Here is a 24400-nt window from a genome sequence, read left to right as displayed (position 1 = left end):
TCATATAAATTAAATCATACAGTATGTACTCTTCTGTTCCTTTACTTTTTGCTTACATATTTTTTCTGAGGTCAATCAGCTGCGAGGACCAGCTGCAACTATAGCCAAAGAGCTGCTGTACTGGAGACACCCCTATGGAGCAGGATTTACTTCAGTGGAGCTTTGGTGTTCACCGAGTGCACCCCTTGAGTGTGTTACTCGTGGATGTGGTAGGGTTGTAATCCAGTGTGACTGAAGCTGACCAGGTATACTGTCTCTGGGGCCTCCCAGGAGGTGCAAAGTCAGCCTCTGCCTGTGACTTGCCCAGGGCCACCCAGCTTGAGCTACAAAGCAATCCATAGATGGCTGCTACTTGTGCTGGGTTTGGAGGTGTCCAGGAGAGGCCAAGCTATGAGCCAATGCAGGCTGCTGCTAGTGCCAGGCCTGGGGTCACTCATCAAGATGTATGGGGCCTAATGCTGCTTATTTGAGAGATTTTAGGAAAGTCCTAAGCATAAGGCTAGAGAGGCCACTTGCATAGGAAAGCCTCTGGAAATGGCTTGGATGAGCTGGCAAGTAGGGAGGAGAGGGGGTCTCTGGGAATCACCAGGGCAGGGTGAAAGATGTGAGTCAGGTTGATGGAGATTCAGAAAAGGCACCTGTCTGCTGGCTCTGTGGGGGGAGGGCTCATCAAAGGAGCAATGGTCTCTGCCAGCTGTTCTGTCTGTGAGAAAGCTCCCCCTCTAGCTCTCTCCCTCATTCTAGGCAAGTTAGTTCCTTGCTGAATGTTCCAGGTTCCTTTCAAGTGCTGCCCCAGCGCTGGAGCTCAGAGGGAGTGCGTCTGAGTAAGTCTGTGCACTGGCCCTTTAAGAGGAGCTGGCTGGGACTCCTGCAGACTCCGCATCACTCAGCGACAATCCCCCCTGGTTTTTACAGCCTGAAGTTGTGGGGACTTCTCTTCCTGGCACTGGAACCCTGGGCTGGGAGGCCTGATGTGGGGCTGGGACCCCTTGCTCCTCTGGGAAACCTCCACCATCGAGATATCCCTCCCACTTTTAAACTGTGGCACCTGAATGTGGGACCACAGCTGTGGCTCCGTGATTCCACCCAAATTCCGCCCTGCATCTCTGCCTCTCCTACTGGTCTCGATGTGCTTCTTTACTTCCCTCGTTGTAGGGCTTCTGTTCAGCCAGATTTCAGGAGGTTCTGAATGATGGTTGTTCTGTAATTTTAGTTGTAATTTTGATGTGGTTGTGGGAGGCAGCAGGTACCGCTGTTACCTACGCTGCCGTCTTGTCTCCTCACCATATGTCTGTTCGTTTTTTGTTTCTTCTTTTTTCTTTTTTAAATATATCTTTATTGATTTCAGAGAGAGGAAGGGAGAGGTAGAAAGAGAGATAAACATCAATGATGAGAGAGTCATCATTGATCAGCTGCCTCCTGCATGCCCCTGACTGGGGATCAAGGCCTCAACCCGGGCATGTGCCCTGATCGGGAATCGAACCACAATCTCCTGGATCCTAGGTCAATGCTCAACTGCTGAGCCAAGCGCAGTCAGGCTCACCTTATGTTTTTTGATTGGAATATTTAATCCACCATTTGCATTTAAACTAATTGTTGTTAGACATGTATTTACTGCCATTTTATTATTTATATTTTTTATTATTTTCTTCTTTTTGAAGAAGACCCTGTAACATTTCTTGTAATATTGGTTTGGTGGTGATGAACTCCTTTAGCTTTATCTTGTCTGGGAAGCACTTTATCTGTCTTTCTATTCTAAATGACAGCTTTGGTAGGTAGAATAATCTTGATTATAGGTCCTTGCTTTTTATCACTTTGAATATTTTGTGCCAATCTTTTTTGGCCTGCAAATTTTTTGTTGAGAAATTAGCTGACAGGGAGTTCCCTTGTAGGTAATTAACTGCTTGTCTCTTGCTGCTTTTAAGATTCTCTCTTTGCCTTTAACCTTTTGCATTTTAATTATGGTGTGTCTTGGTGTGGTCTCTTTGGATTCATCTTGTTTGGGACTCTTTGCACTTCCTGGATTTGTATGTCTGTTTCCTTTACCAGGTTAGGAAAGTTTTGCATCATTATATTTTCTTTCTTCTTTCTTTCTTTCTTTCTTTCTTTCTTTCTTTCTTTCTTTCTTTCTTTCTTTTTAATATATCTTTATTGATTTCAGAGAGGAAAGGAGAGGGAGAGAGAGAGATAGAAACATCAATGATGAGAGAGTCATTGATCGAGCCCACAACCCAGGCATGTGCCCTGACCAGGAATCGAACCCTGATCGCCTGGATCCTAGGTAGACGCTCAACCGCTGAGCCACACCCAGCCAGGCTGCATCATTATATGTTAAAATAGGTGTTCAACTTCTTGCTTTCTCTTTTCTCCTTCTGGCATCCCCATGATGTGAATGTTGGTATGTTTGAAGTTTTTGGATTTTTTTGGATTCTCTCTCTCTTTTTATTTTTTTCTGTCCTGATTGGGTGTTTCCTGCTTCCTTATATTTTAAATCACTGACCTGATTCTCTGCTTTATCTACTCTACTGTTGATTCTCTGTAATTTATTAATCATCTCAGTTAGTGTATCCTTCATTTATGACTGTTTCTTTTTAATGGTTTCCATGTCCTTTTTTATGCTATCGAAGTTCTCACTAAGTTCCCTGAGCATCCTTATAACCACTGTTTTGAACCCCTTATCTGGTAGTTTGTTTGCCTCCATTTCATTTAGTTTTTTTCCTGGAGATTTCTTCTGTTCTTTCATTTGAGCCCTAATTTTTGGTCTCCTCATTTTGGCTGCTTCCCTGTGATTATTTCTATGTATTGGGTAGAGATGCTACATCTCCTGGACTTAGTAGAGTGGTCCTATGTAGTAGGTGTCCTGTAGAGCCCAATGGCATAGCCTCCCCGGTCACCCAAGCTGGGCACTTCAGGTGCACCCCCTGTGTGGGATGTGTGCATTGTCCTGTTGTAGTTGAGCCTTGATTGCTGTTGGCACATCACTGGCTGATAGGCTGTGAGGACTGGCTGCAGCTACAGTGGAGGAGCTGCTGTGCAGGGGCCAACCCCATGGAGCAGAACTCACTTTAGTGGGGCTTTGGTGTTTGCTGAGTCTTCCCCTTGACTCTGTCAGTCATGGAGATGATTGGGCTGCAATCCAGTCTGAAGCTGTTCACCTGGTGCACTGCCTTTGGAGCTTTCCAGGAGGTGCAAGGTCAGCCACCAGCTGTGCCCTGCCTGCAGCCACCTGGCATGAGCTCAAAAAACTGCTTGGGTGGGTGCTGGGTCTCAGGGAATCACCAGGGCAGGGCAAACAGTGTTAGCCAAGTTGATGGAGACTCAGATATGGTGCCAGCCTACTTGCTCTGTGGGGGAGTGGGCTCAGCAAAGGAACAATGGCTTCTGCCAGCACTTTTGAGGGAGAAAGCCGCCCCTCCAGCCCTTATCCTGAAGCCAGATGGTTCAGTTTCTCCTCTTATGTCTCTGGTGCCTTTTGAGCTGCTGCCCCAGCACTGGAGCTCAGAGCAAGTGAGTCCAAGTAAGTCTGTGCTCAGGCCATATAAGAGGAATGCCTGGGACTCCAGGAGCCCTGCATCTCACTCAGCCACATTCCCTTCTGGTTTTTATAGCCAGGAGTTATGGACATTTCTTTTCTTGGCACTGGAACCCTGGGCTCAAGATTCTTTTGTGGGACCAGGACTTCTTGCTCCTTAAGGGAAACTCTGCAACTGACATATCTCTTTCGATTTGTAACCACCACACATGGATTTGGGACCAGCCCTATCTGAATCTCCACACATCTTACCAGTCTCTATGTGGTTTCTTCTTTATATCCTTAAGACTTCTGTTCAGCTAGATTTCAGGTGTTATGAATGATTGTTCTGTTACTGAGTTGTAATTTTGATGTGGTTGTGGGGGGTTCCAAGTACTGCTTTTACCTATGCCTCCATCTTGACCAGAACTTGCGTGGTTCCAGTTTTTGGCAATTATAAAGAAAGTGGCTTTTTTTCCCCCTTTTTCTTTTTTCCCCCAGGCGGCCGCGAAGACGGTGGACATTCAGACCAAACATACCTACCAAAAGCAGCCCACCATCTTCCAAAACAAGAAGAGGGTCCTGCTTGGAGAAACCGGCAAAGAGAAGCTACCGGGATACTACAAGAACATCAGTCTGGGTTTCAAGACGCCCAAGGAGGCCACTGAGGACACCTACATTGACAAGAAATGCCCCTTTACCGGTAATGTCTCCATCTGAGGGTGCATCTTATCTGGTGTGGTGACCAAGATGAAGATGCGGAGGACCATTGTCATCTGCCGAGACTACCTCCACTACATTCGAAAGTACAACCGCTTCGAGAAGCGCCACAAGAACATGTCAGTGCACCTGTCCCCCTGATTCAGAGATGTCCAGATAGGCGACATTGTCACAGTGGATGAATGCTGGCCCCTGAGCAAGAACGCGAGCTTCAATGTGCTGAAGGTCACCAAGGCTGCTGGCACCAAGAAGCAGTCCCAGAAGTTCTGAGGCTGGATACCTGCCCCTGCCCCAAATAATAAAGTTATTTTCTCATCAAAAAAAGAAAAAAAGAAAGAAAAAAAGAAAGTGGCTATAACCATTTAAATACAGGTTATTTTGGAGACATGTTTTCATTTCTCTTAAGTAGATTTATTGGATCACAAGATAACTGTATATTTAACTTTGTAAGAAGCTACAAGATTTTATCAAAGTGGTTGTATGATTTTATACTTTCATCAGAAGTATGAGTTTAACATCAAACAATTGCTATTGTCAGTCTTTAATTTTAGGTATTCCAGTGAGTGTGTGGTTTTATTCTTCATTTCCCTAATGACTGATGATGTTAAACATCTTTTTATTTGCTTATTATCCTTTTATATATCTTGTTTTGTGTCTGTTAAAATATTTTGCCCATTTATTATTTTTTTGTCTTATCACTGTGTTGTCAAAGTTCTTTGTATATTCTGGATACAAGACCTTTGTTGAATAGATGTCTTGCCAATATTTTTTCTCACTCTCTGGCTTGTAGTTTTCCTTTCTGAATGATATATTTTGAAGAGCAGAAGTTTAAATTTTGATTAAGCCTAATTATTAATTTTTTACTTTTGGGGTTGATGCTTTTTGTGCCCCAAGAAATCTTTGCCTACCTTAAAGTCTCAAAGATTTTCTCCTGTTTTATTCTAGAAATTTTATATCTTCAGTTTTGTGGGGGTTTTTTAATCTTTACCTGAGGATATTTTTTCAATTGCTTTTCAGAAAGAGTAGAAAGGAGAGAGAGAGAGAAACATTAACATGAGAGAGACACATCAATTGATTGCCTCCTACTTGTGCCCTGACCAGGATGGAACCTGCAACTGAGGTATGTGCTCTTGGGCAGAATCCAACGGGGATCCTTCAGTCAGCAGGCTGACACTCTAACCACTCAGTGAAACTAGCTAGGACTATATCTTCAGTTTTAAATTTTATGTCTGTGATCCATTTTGATATAAGATGTGAGATAAGGATTGCAATTAATTTTTCTCATCTGTCTAGTTGATCCTGAACCATTTAAAACGACTTCCCCTTGCCCCATTGGGTTATCTTGGCACCTTTGTTGAAAATCAGTTGATCCTTTAAGTATGAATTTATTTTTGGATTTCTTATTCCATTGACCTATCTGAATTCTGCTCTTATTGAATACATGAGCATAATAAAAAAGTTGTTATTTTCATCACTGAGTTAAGAGTAGCTTAGTATATGTAATAGTAACCCGAACAGGAGGCATCTAGGCCTCAAATTTTCTTTGTAAAAAAGCTTTAAATTATAAATGAAATTTCTTTAATAAATATAGGATTACTTACATTTTTGGTTTCTTCTTGTGTCAGTTATGGAAATTTATGTCAATCAAGGAGTTTGTAATACTAATGTTTTGTTGTGCAAATGGTGGTGCCATTAACTGAAATAGAAAAGACTGAGGGAGAAGTTTTTCTTTTTTGGGGTGGGAATTAAAAGTTCTTATTTGGTCATGATACATTTGAGATTCCTGTTAAATATCTAAGTACATGATATATGAATTCTGGGATTTGGAACAGAAGTCATGTCTGGACGCACAAACTTACAGTATTAGCAGTGTATATAGAGAGTATTTAAAGTCATGGGACTGGATGAGGTCATTAGGAAATACCAAATGGTGACTTTAGTTAATAATACTGTATTGTATACTTAAAAGTTGCTAAGAGAGTAGATCTTAAATGTCCTTGACCACACTCACTCACAAAAGGTAACTATGTGAGGTAGTATATGTGTTAATTAGCTCGATTGTGGTAATCATTTCACAATATATACATATATCAAATCATCATGTTGTACACTTCAAATATGCACAATTTTTGTCAATGATACCTCAATAAAGATATAAAAAAAAGAACTAAAAAATAATACAGACCTGTGGCCACCTTGATTTTAGCCCAGTGAGATTCATATTGATTTTCTAACTTATAGAACTGTAAGACAATAAATTTATGTTGTTTTATGTTTCTAAATTTGTGTAAGTTATTACAGCAGCAATAGAAAATTAGTAAGAATTTTTTATATGAGTTGGTTTTTTTTTGGTCCAATAATGAAAACATATGTGCCTTTTGAAAAAACCACAAACAAAAACTGCAAAGCTCTGCTGAGAAAACTTGAAGAGACAGAGATTTATACATGTTCCTACATAGGAATAAAAACATTGTTAAGGGGATGGGAAGAGGCAGAAGAGGAGATGGGGGATAAACGGTGATGGAAGGAGACTTGACTTGGGGTGTTGAACACACAATACAATATACAGATAATGTATTATAGAATTATATACCTGAAACCTATAACTTTATTAACCAATGTCACACCAATAAATGCAATATAAATAATAAAAGATTGCATTAAAATATTAAAACACATTGTTAATATAATATACCTTCTTAAAGTGATTTATAAATTTAACATACTTGTAAAAAACTTAGAATTTTCTGAGTAAACTTTCCAATAACACTATAAAGTTTATTTGAAGAAATAAACAGGTGAAAATAGTTAAGAGGATGCTTGGATTTGGATAATTTTTGAGCTGTTGATTTACTGAATTAACTAGTATTACTCATTAGACTAAAATATATCAGTTTATTATGGAATGGGCAAGTCCATATCAAGAAGACTGCATGACACATTCCTTAGGTAAAGAGGATGATGCTATACTGTGGCCAAAAGGAGCAGGATTAGAGGATCCTACTATACATGGTCAGAGAGCTGCCATATAAAATTAATATAATATCAACTTTAATGAAGTAATGAAATGGTATAGAGTACATTTAATACTAAAAATATATATGTTATTTCTTTGTTTATTTTGAAAGGAATTTAGAATTGATTGGAGCCTTTGGATCACATTTCTTCCAAATTCTGTTAACTTGTAGAAATATTGCTTATGAGTATTCTAGAGAATTAGCTGTCAGAAGATATGGACATCTGCATATAGAATAGAGAATGAGTGACTCACTAACTCTGGCTAAAAAGTGATAAACAATTGAAATGACAGAAAGGACTTAAAAGGACACAGAATTAGAAGTAGTTTATTAAATAAACTTGGAGATGCTAATAAAAATATCTAAACATCATTCCTTGAAAATTGATAGATAAATGTACATGTCAATCCCTTATAATTTTCATATGAAACCAAAGTCAAAATCAAAATTTTATATATCTATGGGTAAAATGAGGTCAAGATATCACTATTATATACACTTAGAAAAACTTAGAAAAATGATCTAATTATGCCTCTACTTCTGGATTTTTATATCCACAGATTTTTGTGACCATTAGTACCTTGTATGCAGAAGTAAATTACTAATCCCTTATTTGTTTATTTGAATTATGGCAATATTAGTTACTCTATTGCATGGAAGATGGTTGTAGCTAGAGGAATTCAACTATTGAATACAAAGTTGTGGAACAAATTTCTATATGGATAATGAGATGGGTCTTGTGACCCACAAGTTTGTTAATCACAGGCTTATTGATAACAACTTCACTGATTGCCAAGGAAATCCCAGCTGCATTTAAGCATGCTCTTCTCACTGATGGAGAGTCAAAGTGAACATTTGGGTCTCAATATGCCATGTTGGATTATAGACTATGTTTTATTCAATTTGGTATTTTCCCCCTGCAATTAGTGCAAGATTGAATGACTTAAATGTTTAGTAATAAATGCTTAGTTGGATGAATTCTCTACATAATAACGAATAATTTCATTAAAACATGTTATATCATGCCTCTTCTGTACTTACACCTCTCTGGTGGCTTCCAGTTGTACTGAAAAAGATTCTAAACTCCTTGGAAGGACCTGGTGGTATTATTTATACCTCTCCAGTATAATCTTTTTCCATTCTCTGCTTCATGGTATAAGCTGTAACCACATTGGTTTTTAACTTCTTGGACCAAGACAAAGTCTTTCCCAGCATAGGTATTCACACCTGCCGTTTTCTCTGCCTAGAATGTTAATTGCTTCTCTTTTCTTTTGGTTGGCTCCTTTTCATCGTTCAGATCTTAGTTTAATTGTCATTTTCTCAGAGAGGCTCTTCCTGTCTACTCAATGTAAAGAGAGTCTCTTATCTAACTCTTTAACAGCATCCTGTTGTCTTCTTTCACAGCATTTGTCACATCTGTAATTAAAATTTGTTTATATTTTTACTAGACTCTAAACTACATGAAGGAGGGACTGTATGTATATTTTACTTATGACTATAAACCTAGTACTTAGCACATAATAGATGCTCAGTAAATATTTGTCAAATGAGTGAATAATAAGACATCCTCATTTCTTTGCTCTGATAGCATACTTTTCCTGGACACTTGATATCAATAATTTCAGTGGTTCAAAGTCTTCTTTCTAAGTCACCAAAGTCATGTGCAAACTCACTTTGTCTTATTTACCAGTGTTTGCTAGGCTGCTTAAGAAAGCTTCTGAATGAATGAATGAAGTAGGCAAGTGCTGCCCAGAAAGAAAACACACAATTGTGTGTAGATGGTCTCATCTTAAATTTTTCACAGCAACTTCAGATAGGCAATTCTACATTTTCCATAGTCAATTAACTTTTTTCTTTAATCCTCACCCAAGGATGTTTTTTATTGTTTTTAGAGAGAGAGGAAGGGAGAGAGAGAAAGCAACACTGATGTGAGAAAGAAACATTGCTTGGTTGCCTCCAGTGTGCACCTCGCTGGGGATCAGCCTGCAACCTAGGTATGTGCGCAGGAATCAAACCTGCAACCTTTTGGTGTATAAGATGACACTCCAACCGACTGAGCCACCTGCCAGGGCTCAATTTACTTTTTTACTCTACATGGCGATTATTTTACAGTGTCTTTACTCAACTCCTTAGTAACCCCTTCTACTTTCTTAGTCTCAGCTAAAGACTTACACATAAACATCATATCAGAACTTCATATTATTTTATAGGTCATAAGATGTTACTGCCTTATCCACTGTGATAAAAATGAGAATTTATTCTTTAGAGATTTTACAATTTTCAGGTTAATTATATACAGGCTAACCCTCCCATTCAGAGGCATAGTTTTTCTAGCTCTCTTTCCTTTATTCTCTCTCTCAGTTTCTTTTTCTCTGCCCCCCCCCCCCCCCGCCCCAGCCAAGATTACCGTAAACTCCACTGTATTAAATCTGGCTTTTGTTTTCTGTAAGATGCTCTTGGAGAGGAATGAGGAAGAAAAGGAATTTGTTATGTATTCTTTCAACTTTTAACAATATCCTCTGATTTTAAATTGTGATTGGTTCTAGGGATTATAATCTGTTCTAAACTTTCAAAAAGTGAGCCTCAGAAGCAATGCAAACCTATTTAGATTAATCTCTGTTTTCTTCCTTCTCTTCACAGCCGTAAAATAGAGAGACTAGCTTCTATGATACAAACCACGACCAATTTCAAAACCCCAGATTCACTACGTGCTTAAAGGGAGCTTTGTGTTAGCTCTGCAGGAACTGGTTCAATTAGAATTTTTCTCACCCACTGATGGGTAGAGTGAGCCAAAGAGCTTGGGGGAGAGGCTGTTTCTCTCCTTTCCTAGTATAATAAAAAGGCTTTGTGCCTGTGGAACCACTGCTCGTAGTTGGTTTCCTGTGATGAAGGAGTCTGCCTCACTCCAGCCTGAAGTGGATGAGAGCCAGATTTAGGAGGAGATAATGTGATGGGGATGCTTTTGTGGGGGTGTTTGTGCTAAATGAGTTCCACTGTTAGATGTTCAGAATTAAATATGTTAAAATTCTCACATTTAATTTGGTTATTTTTCAACCCAGGAGGATTCTTTTGTATGAAAGTCACATGCTAATCTTTCCATTATTCCATAAATCTTAGTTTTCTCTTCTTCCATCAGTGGTGTGCAGACCTGTTATCTTTCAAGGTCTACAGCCTTCCCTGGTGATACTTCAGGAAAGGGAAAACATCTAGATCTCCTTCAGCCACAGTTCCATCATCAATGACACCACGTTTTGATACCAGCAGTCCAAGGGAAGTTGGGGAACAGGGCTCCATTTTCTAAGGAATTCAATTGATCGACTTGTAGTATCAGGATTTTTTCTCATCAAAACTGGAATGTCCTCTAAAACATCTAATCTCTGCTGGGGTGGTGGTGGGGGCGGAACAGAGTCAGAATGGAACATATTTCTGTGCTGTAACAGATACTATGAGGAGAGCTCAGAGACCAGTTTACACCAAAACTTCGCTTCAGAGTGCACAGCAAGGTAAAATGATACTAGCAAAGCAGGACTTATATCTGAGAGAAATGTGACATAGTTTTTTAAATTAAATTTATGGTCACTGTTGATTAGCTGCCATTTCCAGCATTGCTGGCATTTTATGTAAAAGGACAGTATGCATTGTTTTTTTTTGTCTGACTTCTTTCACATTGCATACTTACTTTGAGATTCATTTATGTCATTTCTTGTTTCAGCGGTTCACTCCTTTTTAGTGCAGGTAGACTTAAGACTTCTTCCAGTTCCAAGTTTTTTTAGATGATAAGAATTTATTATATTGAACTTCATCCCTAGTTGGGCCTAAAACAACAGACCAATTGAGCTGGAAATGAAAAGAATGAGTACATTGTATGGACTAACTACCCACACAGGGCCCTAGTAAAGTGGTTAACCACAATCTAGACTAAAAATCATCTTTGCACACTGTGCTTTCTCTTAATGACGAAGGGAGTGAGGCACAAAGGAATAGGCGTGTAGGGTAGTAAATTGCTTCTGCTCTGTTGGGTCAAATGGCACTCAAGAGGTTAGGAGTTAGTAACTGGAACACACATAAAGTTCAGGGAAGGAAGAAGCCTAGAGTTTGGTTACTTTTGACAAATTACAGTTCAATAGGGACTGCCTGTTAAAATGGCCCAGAGGAAAATTCAACTTTTAAATTAACCTCCTGTGTTTTTCTGGCCATGCCAACATCACAGATAAGACCAGAGGGCACCTCTAGCCATTCATTATAACTCTTGCTCTCACTGATTACTTTCTGTCTCTAAATGCTTCTCTGTGGTGAGAATAGCAGTTAACAAAGGGAGTTGAGTTCCCCAGTGGGCCTTATTAAAACTGTTGTGGTTATGAGGTGATTAACTTATGTAAATGAATAAATGTGGCAATGAACCAAGCCATGCAAACAAAACACATCCGGGGGGCAGAGAATCAGAAAGTCTAGTCACACTCCAGAGAACTGTTTAGCATTTAAATGTGAATTCTGGGAGAGCAACACCAACAAAAAACCCCTGAGAATTATTGCTTTGATTTCAGAGCCCTGTCAGCTTAGACGGTTATTTAAAAATAAGTGTTTCACCTACTTCCCCAAAGTTTTGTCTTTGAAACGACTACCAGAGATACGGATACTGCTGAAAGATAGAGTAGGAGGTAAAGGTCTGGAAATGGGACCTTGTGGGATGCCCAAGGAAAGGGAGAAGAGGCAGGGAAGAAGAATGAAAAGGAGTGGTCTCAGAAGTTTTAGGAGAATGAGGCCAGGAAAGAATCATGAAACTTCTCAGCACTGTTCTCTTGTAACTGCAAGATGGGAAGTGTTCCCTCCTGTTCTGTTTTGGAAGTTTGTGCAGAATTGGGGTTCATTCTTTAAATATTTAGTACAATTTACCAGTGAAGCCATATGGGTCTGGGCTTTTCTTTGTGAAATTAAAAAAATTTTTTCAATTACAGTTGATATTCAATATTATGTTGTACTAATATCAGGTGTACAGCATACTGGTTAGATAATTATATACTTTACAAAGTGATCCCCAGGATATTTCCAGTACCCAACTGGCACCATACATAGTTATTACTATATTATTGACTGTATTCCCTATGTTGTATTTTACATCCCTGTGACTGTTTTGTGAGTACAAATTTGTACTTCTTAATTCCTTCACCTTTCGACCCAGCCCTCGACTCCCTTCTCCTCTGCCCACCATTAGTCTGATCTTTGTATCTATGAGTCTGTTTCTATTTTCTTTGTTTATTTTGCTCTTTAGGTTCCACATAAAAGTGAAATCAAATGGTATTTGTCTTTCTCTGTCAGACTTCTTTAACTTAGCATAATACCCTCTAGGTCCATCCATGCTATCACAAATGGTAAGAGTTCATTCTTTTTCATGGCCAAATAATATTCCATTGCATACATGCACCACATCTTTTTTATCTGCTTGTCTATTGATAAGGGCTCAGGTTACTTCCATTTCTTGGCTTAAGTAAATAACTCTGCAGTGAACATAGGGGTGCATATATTCTTTCAAATTAGTGTTTTGGGTGTCTTCAAATATATACCCAGAAGTGGAATTGCTGGTCATAAAGCAGTTCCATTTTTAATTTTTTGAGGAACTTCCGTACTGTTTTTCATAGTGGCTACACTATAGCGTGGCTTTCGCACACACATATGTGCACAATAATAAAAAGAGGCACTTGTGTTAGAAAAAAAGATGAATCATATAAATTTATAATTTCTTTTTTAAATATCACCTTTTAATCTATTACTTTTTAAAATTTTGGTATACTGTATCTTTTTAGGAACTCCTCCATTTCATCTAGGTTATCTGATTTGCTGGTGTATAATTGATTATGGTATTTCCTTTTATAATCCTTTTTACTTCTATAAGGTTTTTAGTAATTCTTCTACTCCTGATTTTAATAATTTTAGTGTTCTCTTTCTTTTTTTTGTCAATATGCTAAAGATTTGTCATTTTTGTCGCTATTTTCAAAGAAGCTATTTTTGGTTTCATTTGTTATTCTCTTTTTCTTTCTTAGTCTCTATTTCATTTATCTCTTTTTTCACCTTTATTATTTCCTTCCTTATACTTGTTTTGGGTTTAGTGTGCTCTTCTTTTTCTAGTTTCTTATGATGTAAAGTTAGGTTATTGATTTGAGATTTTTCTCTTTTTATTATGTAAGAGAATTCTGTAATTCTCCCTCTATATAAGGCTTTAGCTACATCCCATATATTTTGTCGTGAGATTTTATTGTTTTTGTTTTCATTCATCTCAAATTATTCTCTAGTTTTTCTCATAATTTTTTCTTTGATTCATTGTTTGATTTAGAACTTTGTTGTTTGATTTTCACATATTTGTGAATGTCCCAAATTTTCTTTTATTAATTTTTAATTTTATTCCATTGTAGTAGGAGAAAATTGCTTGTATAATTTCAATCTTTTAAAATTTATTAATTTTTCTTTGGTTCTTTTGTAATAATTTCTATATCTTTATTGATATTCTCTATTTGGTGTGGCATAATTCTTATACTTTCCTTTATTTCTTTATACATGATTTCTTTTAGTTCTTTTAATATATTGAAAATAGCTGATTTAAAATCTTCATCTATTAAGTCCAATAGTAAACTCTTCAATCTCCTTTTTCTATTGACTTTTTTTTCTCTGTATGGACCATATCTTCTTGTTTTGTTGCATGTATTATCAATTTTTTGTTGTTGAAAACTGGACATTTTAAATAATATAATATGGCAACACAGGAAATCACCTCTTCCATCTCCTTGAGGTTTGCTGTTTTTTGTTATGTTTGCTGTTAGTTTGTTTAGTAACTTTCCTAAATTAATTTGTGAAGTCTGTATTTTTGTCATGTGGCTATATGAGTTTCTGCTTGATTAGCTTAGTAGTCAGCTAATGATTGGACAGAGATTTCCTTAAATGTCTGGAACCAGTAGGCCCCCTGCCCTTTGCCAATGGGCTTTGTGTGTAGGTTTGGGCACTCCTTCAATGTTTATCCAGGCGGTTTACAACTCTGCCTTAGCTTTTGCTTCTTTCCTTCACAAACTCCAGGTCAGCCCTCAGTGAAAGATTAGGGCCTTCTTAGCTGTGCAATCATTTGAATAGGTAATATTGAGAAGGAGAACATGGCTCTATTTCACTAATAAAGCAATACAAATTAAAGCGAGACTCCAGACAGCATATTGGTGTAATTTAGACAGTTTTATAATTTTTATAATACCAAATTTGTTGAGGATTGATGAAACTGAAATGTTCATGCACTGCTGGTAGAAGTGCATGTGATCATCACTAGTTTGAATGTTTAATTAGTGAAATTGAGTATGCATATATACTATGTTTGGGCAATCCTTGCTGGATACATAAGAAATTCTCTCATAGTTAATAAGGGGAAATATAAAAATATGTTCATCTCTGTGTTGGTGGGTTAGAGACAGCCTATAAGTCCACCACTAAGGAACTGCATAAGTAAATATGGAGGAAGCACATGCTAAGATATTTTGCAATGGTTAGAAACTTTGAACCGGATGTACATAACCAGTAATCTAAAAAGAGTTTTAAGTTATCTGTAGCTATATACCACTCGGCTTCAGGAAAAAGCTGCTTGCACACTTAATCAGCTTATTTGTATAATTGTATGCCCTTTGTGTTTCCTTTTATGTTTCAGTTGTCAGAAATTTCAGAGCTCAATTTAATCACAGTAGCTATATTAGTCCTTTCACTAAATAAATCTGTGCCTGCTTGTTTGTGATTTTTCCATCTTAAATTTACAGTCATATTGGAATTTGTTATCTTTTGAAGCTTTTGGGGGTTATAAATATAAATAAAATGTTTCTGTTGGACCTAGACAATCATTATCATAATTAAAGAATATCTTAGTGAAAAAAGAGAAAAGATTAAGGAAAAAACAATTTCTCCTGACTTGTGAGACTATCAAGAAAAAGAAAAAGGAAAGGAAATGAATCAGGCAACCAACTTAAGATGAGAAAGAAACATTTTATTCCATGGAAGTATGTGTTTAAATAACCACTCACCTGAATGAAGGACATCTTTTGGTAACCAGAAAGTTTCTAGGAAGGCAGTTATTTCTGTGGACAACCTTCAGATCCCCATGTAACAATTGAATACGAATGAAGAACTGAACAAAAGCAAAGGGAATGAAATCTCTTCGAGCCGTGCAAAGCTGCTAAGACTCTCAGAGGTTGCTTGGGGAAATGATTTTCCATCAGTTTCCATGTAGTCCACTAGGTGGTGCACATTAAAAGTTCTTTACTGTACAAACTTTGGAATTGCCACAAACCTTATTTACTATTCTTTTTCAAATAAAATACCAATCAAATCTGTTTAAAACAATAAAATTCAGCGGGAGAACGATTAAGCCCTGCATTAATAACAAAGGGGACAGTCTCAGGCTACAAAGTGAGGATACGCACCACCCCAAAGAGATGATCTCCAAATGCAGTTTATGGGTCTGCCTTGATTCAGGTTCTTTTGGTTACAGAAAAGTATGATGAGATTTTCTTTCTACACTCTTTCCAGAGACCATCTTGGATGCAAGGAGTCAAATTTTGATGAATATATTTACATAGTAATTTTTGTGCCTTACAAAAACCCCATCTTTCATTTACCAGTTACTAAGATTTCATAAGCATTATTTTTAACATGTTAGTATGTTATCATATCACATGTGATAAGTTCAGTATACTTTTTGTGTGAATACATCACTTTAATATGGATGAAGTAGTCTCTTATCAATTAGGTCTCTTCTTTCTTTTGTCACCTTTTGAGAAGGAAATAAGCTTCTTCAGTGATTAAATTTACACAAATGTGGTGACCTCTGAAAGGCTACATTTCCTTTTAAGACATCAGAACAAAGCACAGTTGAAGCCACTCTTAAGCAGCCTCACAATTGAAGTCACTCTTCTATAGTTCACAGGTTCTGGCTGATGATGTCATTGACATAAAGAAGAAAATGCAAAACAGGAGGCCTTAAATTAGCTTGCTGGTGAGCACCCCCCGTGCAGCTGAGGCCTGAGACCAGCTGTGCTGTGCCTATGGCTTTGCAGAGCATCCTGGAAGCCGTGTGGCTGGGGCTCCTGTTCAGCTCTCTCTGGAAGGGTGGGTAAGCTCCTTCACTCTTTGGTCTTGCAGAAGTGTATGCCATTATTTTAAAATTTGGATTAATTTTAATAAAACAAAGAAGGAGACTTATTAAATACTCACTGTACCAAAAAGGCCATCAACAAGCAAATAGCAGAATCAATCTCACAGCCTTCTTTATTTGTTTCCTGCAGTTGCAGAGAGCAAGGACCAAGTATTTCAGCAACCCTCTGTGGTATCTTCGGAGGGCGCTGTGGTGGAAATCTCCTGTAATCACTCTATATCCAATGCTTACAACTTCTTCTGGTACCTTCAGTCCCCGGGATGTGCACCAAGACTCCTTGTAAAGGGTGCAAGGCCTTCTCAGCAGGGACGCTACAACATGACATACGAGCGATTCTCGTCTTCACTGTTCATCCTCCAGGTGCAGGTGGCAGATGCTGCCATTTACTACTGTGCCCTGGAGGACACAGAGGCAGAGAACTCATGAAGAGCTGAACAGAAATGGGGAGAGAGCACAGCCTTTTCAGGAGGTAGACAAGGGAGCAGCAATAACTGCTTTCCCCCTAGTTCAGTGTTCCCTTAGCTTTCCCATTTGGCATTGCTATTAAAAAAATATTTGAGTTCAGACACACTCTCTATCACGAAGCTCTCAGTTCAGGGTGACAAGGAGAGAAAAATCCACAGCAGAGCAAAATTCCCTGTATACTCAAATCCAGGAGTTGTCTGTATATAGAGATTCCCCTCTTCATGATACTCTTTGAATAGTTCCCAGTTGGCTTATATTTCTCTAAAAATATAATTCCTAGAACATAACAACACACCTCAGATGTAGCTTGACCCATTATTAAACTACAAGGAAACAATGAGAAAACTGGGTCTGGGTAAGAAATGGTACTAAATCCTGGAAAATTAGACAACATCTTCAGTTCACTGAGATGTGAGGGCCATTGATTTAGGGTCTCTCTTATTTGGAGTTAGCAGAGCAGAAGGTTAAATCATGGATTTCCCCATTTTTTGAGACTTCCCTACTTTATGTGAAAAAAGTCTGATTTTTCTTAGTTGGACTGTCTTCTTTGTTAAAGTTTCATATAAAAAATACTGGTTTTCCTCCTTGTTCCAACAACTTTATTTTGTGTTGAATTTTTCTGATGCTTCTAAAATGAATGTAATTTACGTTCAGAGTCTGATGTTTGCAAAGGGCTTTCTCATTATTTTACATAAATCATTCCTTGTCTCCTGGGAAATCATTGACATTAACAGAGTCCTGATGTTTACAGATAATTTCTTGGGGAAGGCAGGAAACAGCGTTAGAGAAATACCTGGAGTCTCAGATTGAAGCTCCTTTGGTGCCTTGTGTTTTGATGTGCACATCTCAGTGGTAGTCAAACAAGGAGTGAAGAGCAGTCCCTCTTGGAGGGCAGGAACCCTGTAGGAGGGTAGGGACCTCCACCTGGACCATTTTGGGAATATTCCCTGTTGGCTCACGTATCTCACATTCGACAGATCTCCAAATAGACACCACCGTGCCTAGTTCACAATAGTTTGGGGAAACAGTTCATGCTTATTTTCTGTGAACTTGAAGGTTCTTTCATTATAAATTGGAGAGTTGTACAGAATAGTTAGAATGTAGTTCAGACAGGGTGCATATCATAAATTGATCAGAAACAAAGATTCATCTGTACATAAATCTGTAATGGCATGGAAATGAGCACGAAGTGCTAGAGAAGGTGATCGTTGTGTGTTAGCGGTGGTTTAGAAGCAATTATCTAGACCCTATTTTAGTTAAGTGACACATACGTGTGGGGTCAGCATTTGGCATGTATTCAAGTAACAAGATGACCTCTAAAGTTCTAGAGGCCCATTCAAGTCTATAATTGTTTAATTTTATTATGATAATGGGGCTACTTCCCAATATTGTAAGGTTTTTAAAAAACATGATCAACATTTATATTCTCTGTTTAATTTAGCAGAAACAATGCCTTTGATATCAGAAAAATATAGGTTAAAATCTTTGCTCTATTTCTTTAGGGGTAATGAGTAAATTACCTAATTGTCCTAAACCCCAGTGTCCTTATCTCTAAACTGTGAAATGTTAGGAAGAATAAATGTGTCAAAAAATGTAAAAGGCTTAACATTTTCCCACACTAGGCATTTGATAAATAATTTCCTCATTAATATCATAAATCAAAGCTCATAAGCAGAATAGCTATTGAGGTTATGTTGTTCAGTTTTGAAAGCTCAGTTGGCACCCTAGGAATCCTTTAGATGTGCAGGATATTATGTGAAGGTCCCTGAAACCTTTCCTACCTCCTTAATAGTTAAGAGCCCTTCCTTGACTGAAAGCTAACATGAAGACTAAACTTTTTTACTTTTCAAGAAGGGGAAGAATAAGGATTCTGTATCAGTCCTGCCACTGCAAGTAGATGCCCATAAGTTCTAACCATGGCATAAATGCAGAGAAAAACTTTTCCCCTTGCAACACTGAACACACTTAATAAATGTGGTGTGTTCTTCCCCAAGCATCTTTTGTGGGGAACCACTAGACAGTCATTTATAGTGCAAAATTAAAAGTGTAAGTCTCCTAGAGATTTAATTCATTTGTGTCTCTTGGGATTAATTATTAAATGGTTGAAGGCAAACAATATCTGAGCCATTTGTGCTCTTAGACATAATTTTATGTGTGGTGTGTACTGTATCTGTAGAGAACAGAAGACGCAGAGATTGGGCACTTACCTAGAAACTTTAATAAAGCCTATATTGGACTATTTTTCTAAATGTGACTTATTCGCCTTTCTACATTGATTAAAATGCAGTATAGATATGACCATACGTACATTTAGGACATACATACATCTTTGCCTGTGTGCTGGGGCAGCCGTGAACCCCAGTGTCAGAGGGCTGGACGTTCTGTTTTCCTCTCCAGGTCTATTGTCCACCGTGCTCTACGCCAGGACTCTGACTTCTATGCACTATCTGGAGTGGTCTTCTTTGTCCTCTTGCTTCTGATTGGGTTTGGAAGGCATTGGCAGGAGAGAGTGGCCGGGATATTTATATTCTAATATCCTTTCTTTCCTGTACTGAAGTCCACAGGTCCTGCCAGGTGATATTCTCCCTCAGTTACAGCTCTTCGCAGACCAGCATAATTCTTCTTCTTCTGTTCTGTCAGGCCAGGGACCGGTGAAGCCTCCAGCTGTTGTTAGCCCCAGAGTGCTTCACCTTCTCTTGTAGGTTTCTGTACATACATTAAAAAATATTCCTTTCATTAAGTCCAATCCCCCCAGTCATCCTCTTGAGGTAATTGCCAGAACTCTCAAAGATACAGGAACACTCATCTTAGGCTCTAGGTGGTGAAAGAAGAAGTTTATTATATGTTCCTATTCATCACAAGCCTCTTTGGGACTGAAAGATTAGTATTAAAGGTGATTTACATATTCCAACGAAAGACATCATAAGGTCAAGATTTCAACTATTAAAGTATGAGAACCTTAGCAAAGATTTCGGAAATGGCCATGTTCCACTTCTTTTTCTGATTTTAAGCAAAGAGATTTTCTATTCTCTTTCCAAAATATAGGGTTTATTTGTATATTATTTAAAGGAAAAAATAAGGCAAATCAGAGGATCAATGCCTTTATATTGATACTTGCTTGTTTTCTTTAAACTGAATCTGTTGAATAATAATCACTCTGCTGCTCTTGCAGCATTTTTTAGAACAAAACTTTAGCCTTGGACTTAGACAATAGTGTGGTGAAGGCCTGGGGGTGGGTGCAGGGTAGAAGGGGTCAATGGGGGAAAAAAAGGGGACATCTATAATTCTTTCAGCAATAAAGATAAATTAAAGAAATCCTCACTCAAGGATATGTTTTTATTGATTTCAGAGAGAGAGGAAGAGAGAGGGAGAGAGAGAGAGAGAAAAACTTTGATGTGAGAGAGAAACATTGATCAGTTGCCTCCCATACACACCCCAACAGGGGACAGAACCCAAAACCTGGGTATGTGCCCTGACCAGGAGTCCAGCCTACAACCCTTTGGTGCATGGGATGATGCTCTAACCAACTGACCCACAGTGACAAGTGCCTAAAGTATCCTTTTAAAAGTATCTTGATGGGGGGAGGGGGCAAGAAGGGCAGGAATGTGGTGGTGGAGGTAAATGGGGGAGGGAGGGAACATCTGTAATACTTTCAACAATAAAGATAAATTTAAATCTTCTCACCCCCCCCAAACACAACTGAAAAAAAAAAAAGGATCTCAAAGTAAATGAAAGACACATCGTCCAAGTAAAAACACTTATGACATGAAGAATTCATTTAGGGTGTGACATTGTCACATGACTTTTAATTTTGCTTGTTTTTGAGGGGGCGGGAATAATCACAGTCTTTTATTGTTGTAAGTATTACAGATGTCCCCTTTTTCCCCCCATTGATCCCCTCTGCCCCGCATCCACCCCACCCCCAGACCTTCCCCACGCCAGTATCTATGTCCATGGGCTATGCTTATAAACATGTAAGTTCTTTGATTAATCTCTCCCCACTCACTTCCCCACTCCCAGTTCCCTCTGAGATCCCTCAGTCTGTTCTATGCTTCTATGTTTCTGGATCTATTTTGTTCGTCAGTTTATTTTGTTTATTACATTCCACATATGAGTGAGGTCATGTGGTACTTGTCTTTCTCTGACTGGTTTATTTTACTTAGCATAATACTCTCCAGTTCCCTTCATGCTGTTCCAAAGGATAAGAGATCCTTCTTTTTTACAGCTGCATAGTATTCCATGTGTGTAAATGTCCCACAGCTTTTTTATCCACTCATCTACTGATGGGCACTTGGCTGTTTCCAGATCTTAGCTATTGTAAACTGTGCTGCTATGAACATAGGGGTGCATAAGTTCTTTCTGATTGGTGTTTCAGGTTTCTTAGGATATATTCCTAGAAGTGGGATCACTGGGTCAAATGGCAGTTCAATTTTTAATTTTTTGAGGAAACTCCATACTGCTTTCCATAGTGGCTGCACTAGTCTGCATTCCTACCAGCAATGTACTAGGATTCCCTTTTCTCCACACCCTTGCCAGCACTTGCCTTTCGTTTTTAATCATTTCTAATGTTCTATAAGTCACATTTAAACATTTTGATTGATTGATTTTGATTGATTGATTTGAGAGAGACATTGATTTTATTGTTCCACTCATTTATGCATTCATTGGTTGTTTCTTGTATGTGCCCTGTTCGGGGATTGAACCTGAAACGTTGGCATATGGGAACTATGCTATAACCAACTGAGCTACCCTGCCAGGGCTAAATATTTTTTAAAAGATATGAAATAATGTAGTATTTTTAAAAAGTACAACCACAACTCTAAAGTAAAGGAGCTTAAGAAGACAAAGATCGTATCTGCTTCATACACAGAATGGGGTAATCTGATATACCACACATTAATCTTTCCAAACAAGTTCGCTAAGACACAGCTTCCATGCTTAGTGTTAAAAATAAAACAATTTTCTCACTTAGAAAAATCAAGACATCATTTGATTAATAAAGCCTATTCTTCCCCAATTTTACACTGGCTTAGTTCATTTAGAAATTGTAAATTCATGAGAAAAGGACAACTTTTGTTATGGTGTAAAATTCTTAGGAAAAACAAATTACAAATATTCAATTTTTTATTAAACATAAATGTTTTCCTTCCCCAAATGTAAACACCCAGTAAATAACACATACATAATATTCTAGGTATAGAAACCCTAGTAATTCATTTATGAAAGAGGTGTGTTTTGGTATATTCTGTGGTAAGGTTTTTGTTTGTCTCAAGTATAAAGCACTTCTATTCCTTCACCCAGTTCCTTATTTGGGTTGAAACTCATCAATTTCTGTAGAATTTTGGCTATAGGAACAGGCCACAGGAAAGGTCTGAAATATCTAACAGTCATTTGGTTAGAGAAAAATGTTTTCTTGAGACTTGGAGGCAGTCATTCATCACTTTGGGTTAGAAGGCATTTCTTAGCAAACTTCTTTCCAGTCTTCAGAGTAAAGCACAGGGTCTGGGCTCCTGAAAGGGGTTGCTTCCTGCTGGAACACTGACCAGCAGGGCATTCTTGCAGGTATTCTGCATATTTGCAGGTGGAAATCATGTTCTTTCACTGAGTTGCAAAGAAAGCATTCCAGGGACCCAGGTATGGGAGACTGTGGTGTGGTAAGATTTATTTGGGTGGAAATAGAAAACCGGCCCCAGGTTCCCGATGTCCCATCTTCATCCACCCCGTCCTGGAAAAAGTCCAATCTTGTTTTCATCAGGCCCAGAAATAGGGCCAGTGTCCAGACATTTTGTGCCATTGGTTCAGTCTGTGTTTCTGTCCTGATCTGGCTAGCTTAGTCTGTTCCTGGCAGGCGCTTTGCCCAGGCCCATTCTGTCTGCTACAGGCCCCAGGTGGCTGCTAAGGCCACACGGCTATGGAGAGAGAATGTGCAGTTTAACGGGGTGAGTGCTTGTTACTGAGAGAGAGAGAGAGAGTTTTGTTAAACTTGGGTTATAGTATCTTGGGCTTGGGAAGGATCAGGTGCCCTGCAAACTAACCAATGAACTTTTCAAGCTTTCCTGGGCTGGCAGTGGATCCTCCCCCTAACTGATTTATTTCCTAGATCTTCTGGGGTTCTGTGTCCCTTATCCAATCTGATCCTTTTTCCAGGCTAGACAGACAGGCCTCTATGGTCTCCATTTTGGCTTCTACTGGGAATGCCCCAGAAGAGAAATTTCCCTTTTATTGTTTATTCCTCCCTTGGTAACAATCCTTTCTGCCCCTTGGGGGGGGGGGGCGGCTAGGCCCCCTGGAGAGTGTGTGAAGCTGTAGTTTCCTAGTGGAAAAAGCAGGCTCAGTGATTCAGCTCCCCAGTGTACTGTGCTAATAATGTCTGGTTCCCTTTGCTTCCTCCCTTTAATGATATCTCGCTACCTGCTCTGACGTGCAGCACTGTGGAAGCTCTGCAGCTGCCTGAGACCTTCTCCTCTCGGCCCAGCCTCCAGCTTGAGCTGCTCCACCAGGCGCAGGGAGTTCTTGGGGTGCTGCGCTCCGAGGAGGGGTGAGCCGGGCTCCATGTGCACTTTATTTGAACTCTGTTTTAAGTAGCCTCTCCATGTGGAAAATGTCTATTTTGCAATTCCTTCACAGAGATTTCTTTTTTTCTATAATCTACTATTTAATGGGACAAATGTTCATAACACCATTCCTTCTTTTTCTCTCTCTAAAAATGTTTCAAGAGAAGGCTCAAGTTCTTTTTGTATAAATCTTTAGCTGGAGAGTATTATGGAGAGGGGCTCCAGTAGGTCCAACCTAGAGAAAAACCTGAGTTATCTTTTGGTCAAAGAGGTTTATACAGAAGTCAGCTCTAAATTATTTCTACAGAGGATAACAAGATTCTCATTTTTCAAAAAATAATTTCTCTTCTCTTGCCTTACTCTTATTTTCCTATTTTGCCTTTTCTATCTTTAATTTTTATTTTTCTTTCCCCTTCCACCCAAAGCTACATTTCCCCCTTTTGTTTCTATTTATTTCCCCATTAACATTTTTATTTCACTTTTTCTGTCTCTATATTATCTTAAGAGAGCATCAATCATTTAAAGCTTGATCCCCTCCGCATTTTTTCTACTTTGATTTGCAAACTCGTTTCTTCTCCTAGAATATCAAATTCTCCCTTCTGTCCTTCATGGAAGATGTAAATATCCAGAGGTCGAGTCCTGTGTTAAGACCTGGAAGTCCTGGCTACTTGACAGTAGTCACCCACCCAGTTCTGTGGGTGGGCTCTAGGGGGTGCTGCAGCGTGAGGCTTGCTCTGGGTGCAACAAGTGCAGCAGTCTTGCTCCTGACAGAGCTTTGAGGAGCCTGAACCAAGAGCTTGCTCAACAGAGAGAAGACATAGGTGCCAGGAAGCACCAGGCTCCCTGAAGAAAGGCCATTTCTAAAAATGCTGTGCTGACACAGAGGTGCTGGTCCCTCTCCAGACCCCAGTCGCCAGCTGAGGTGGGCTGAAAAGAGCCTGCAGCCAGCTCAGCCTAAGCC

The 24400-nt window shown here is 38.8% G+C and overlaps 1 pseudogene across 1 annotated transcript; it reads left to right on the top strand.

Annotated features, from left to right (window-relative positions):
- The first annotated feature begins 3114 nt into the window (after positions 1–3114).
- Positions 3115–4535, top strand: LOC308549197 (small ribosomal subunit protein uS17 pseudogene; annotated as a pseudogene). Its single transcript has 2 exons — positions 3115–3186; positions 4013–4535. The product of its transcript is annotated as a small ribosomal subunit protein uS17 pseudogene (transcript).
- The last annotated feature ends 19865 nt before the right edge of the window (positions 4536–24400 follow it).

This window comes from Miniopterus schreibersii, assembly GCF_964146895.1.
Source record: "Miniopterus schreibersii genome assembly, chromosome: 1".
In the NCBI taxonomy this organism is placed as follows: Eukaryota; Metazoa; Chordata; class Mammalia; order Chiroptera; family Miniopteridae; genus Miniopterus; species Miniopterus schreibersii.
This window is presented reverse-complemented; position numbering and strand designations above follow the sequence as displayed.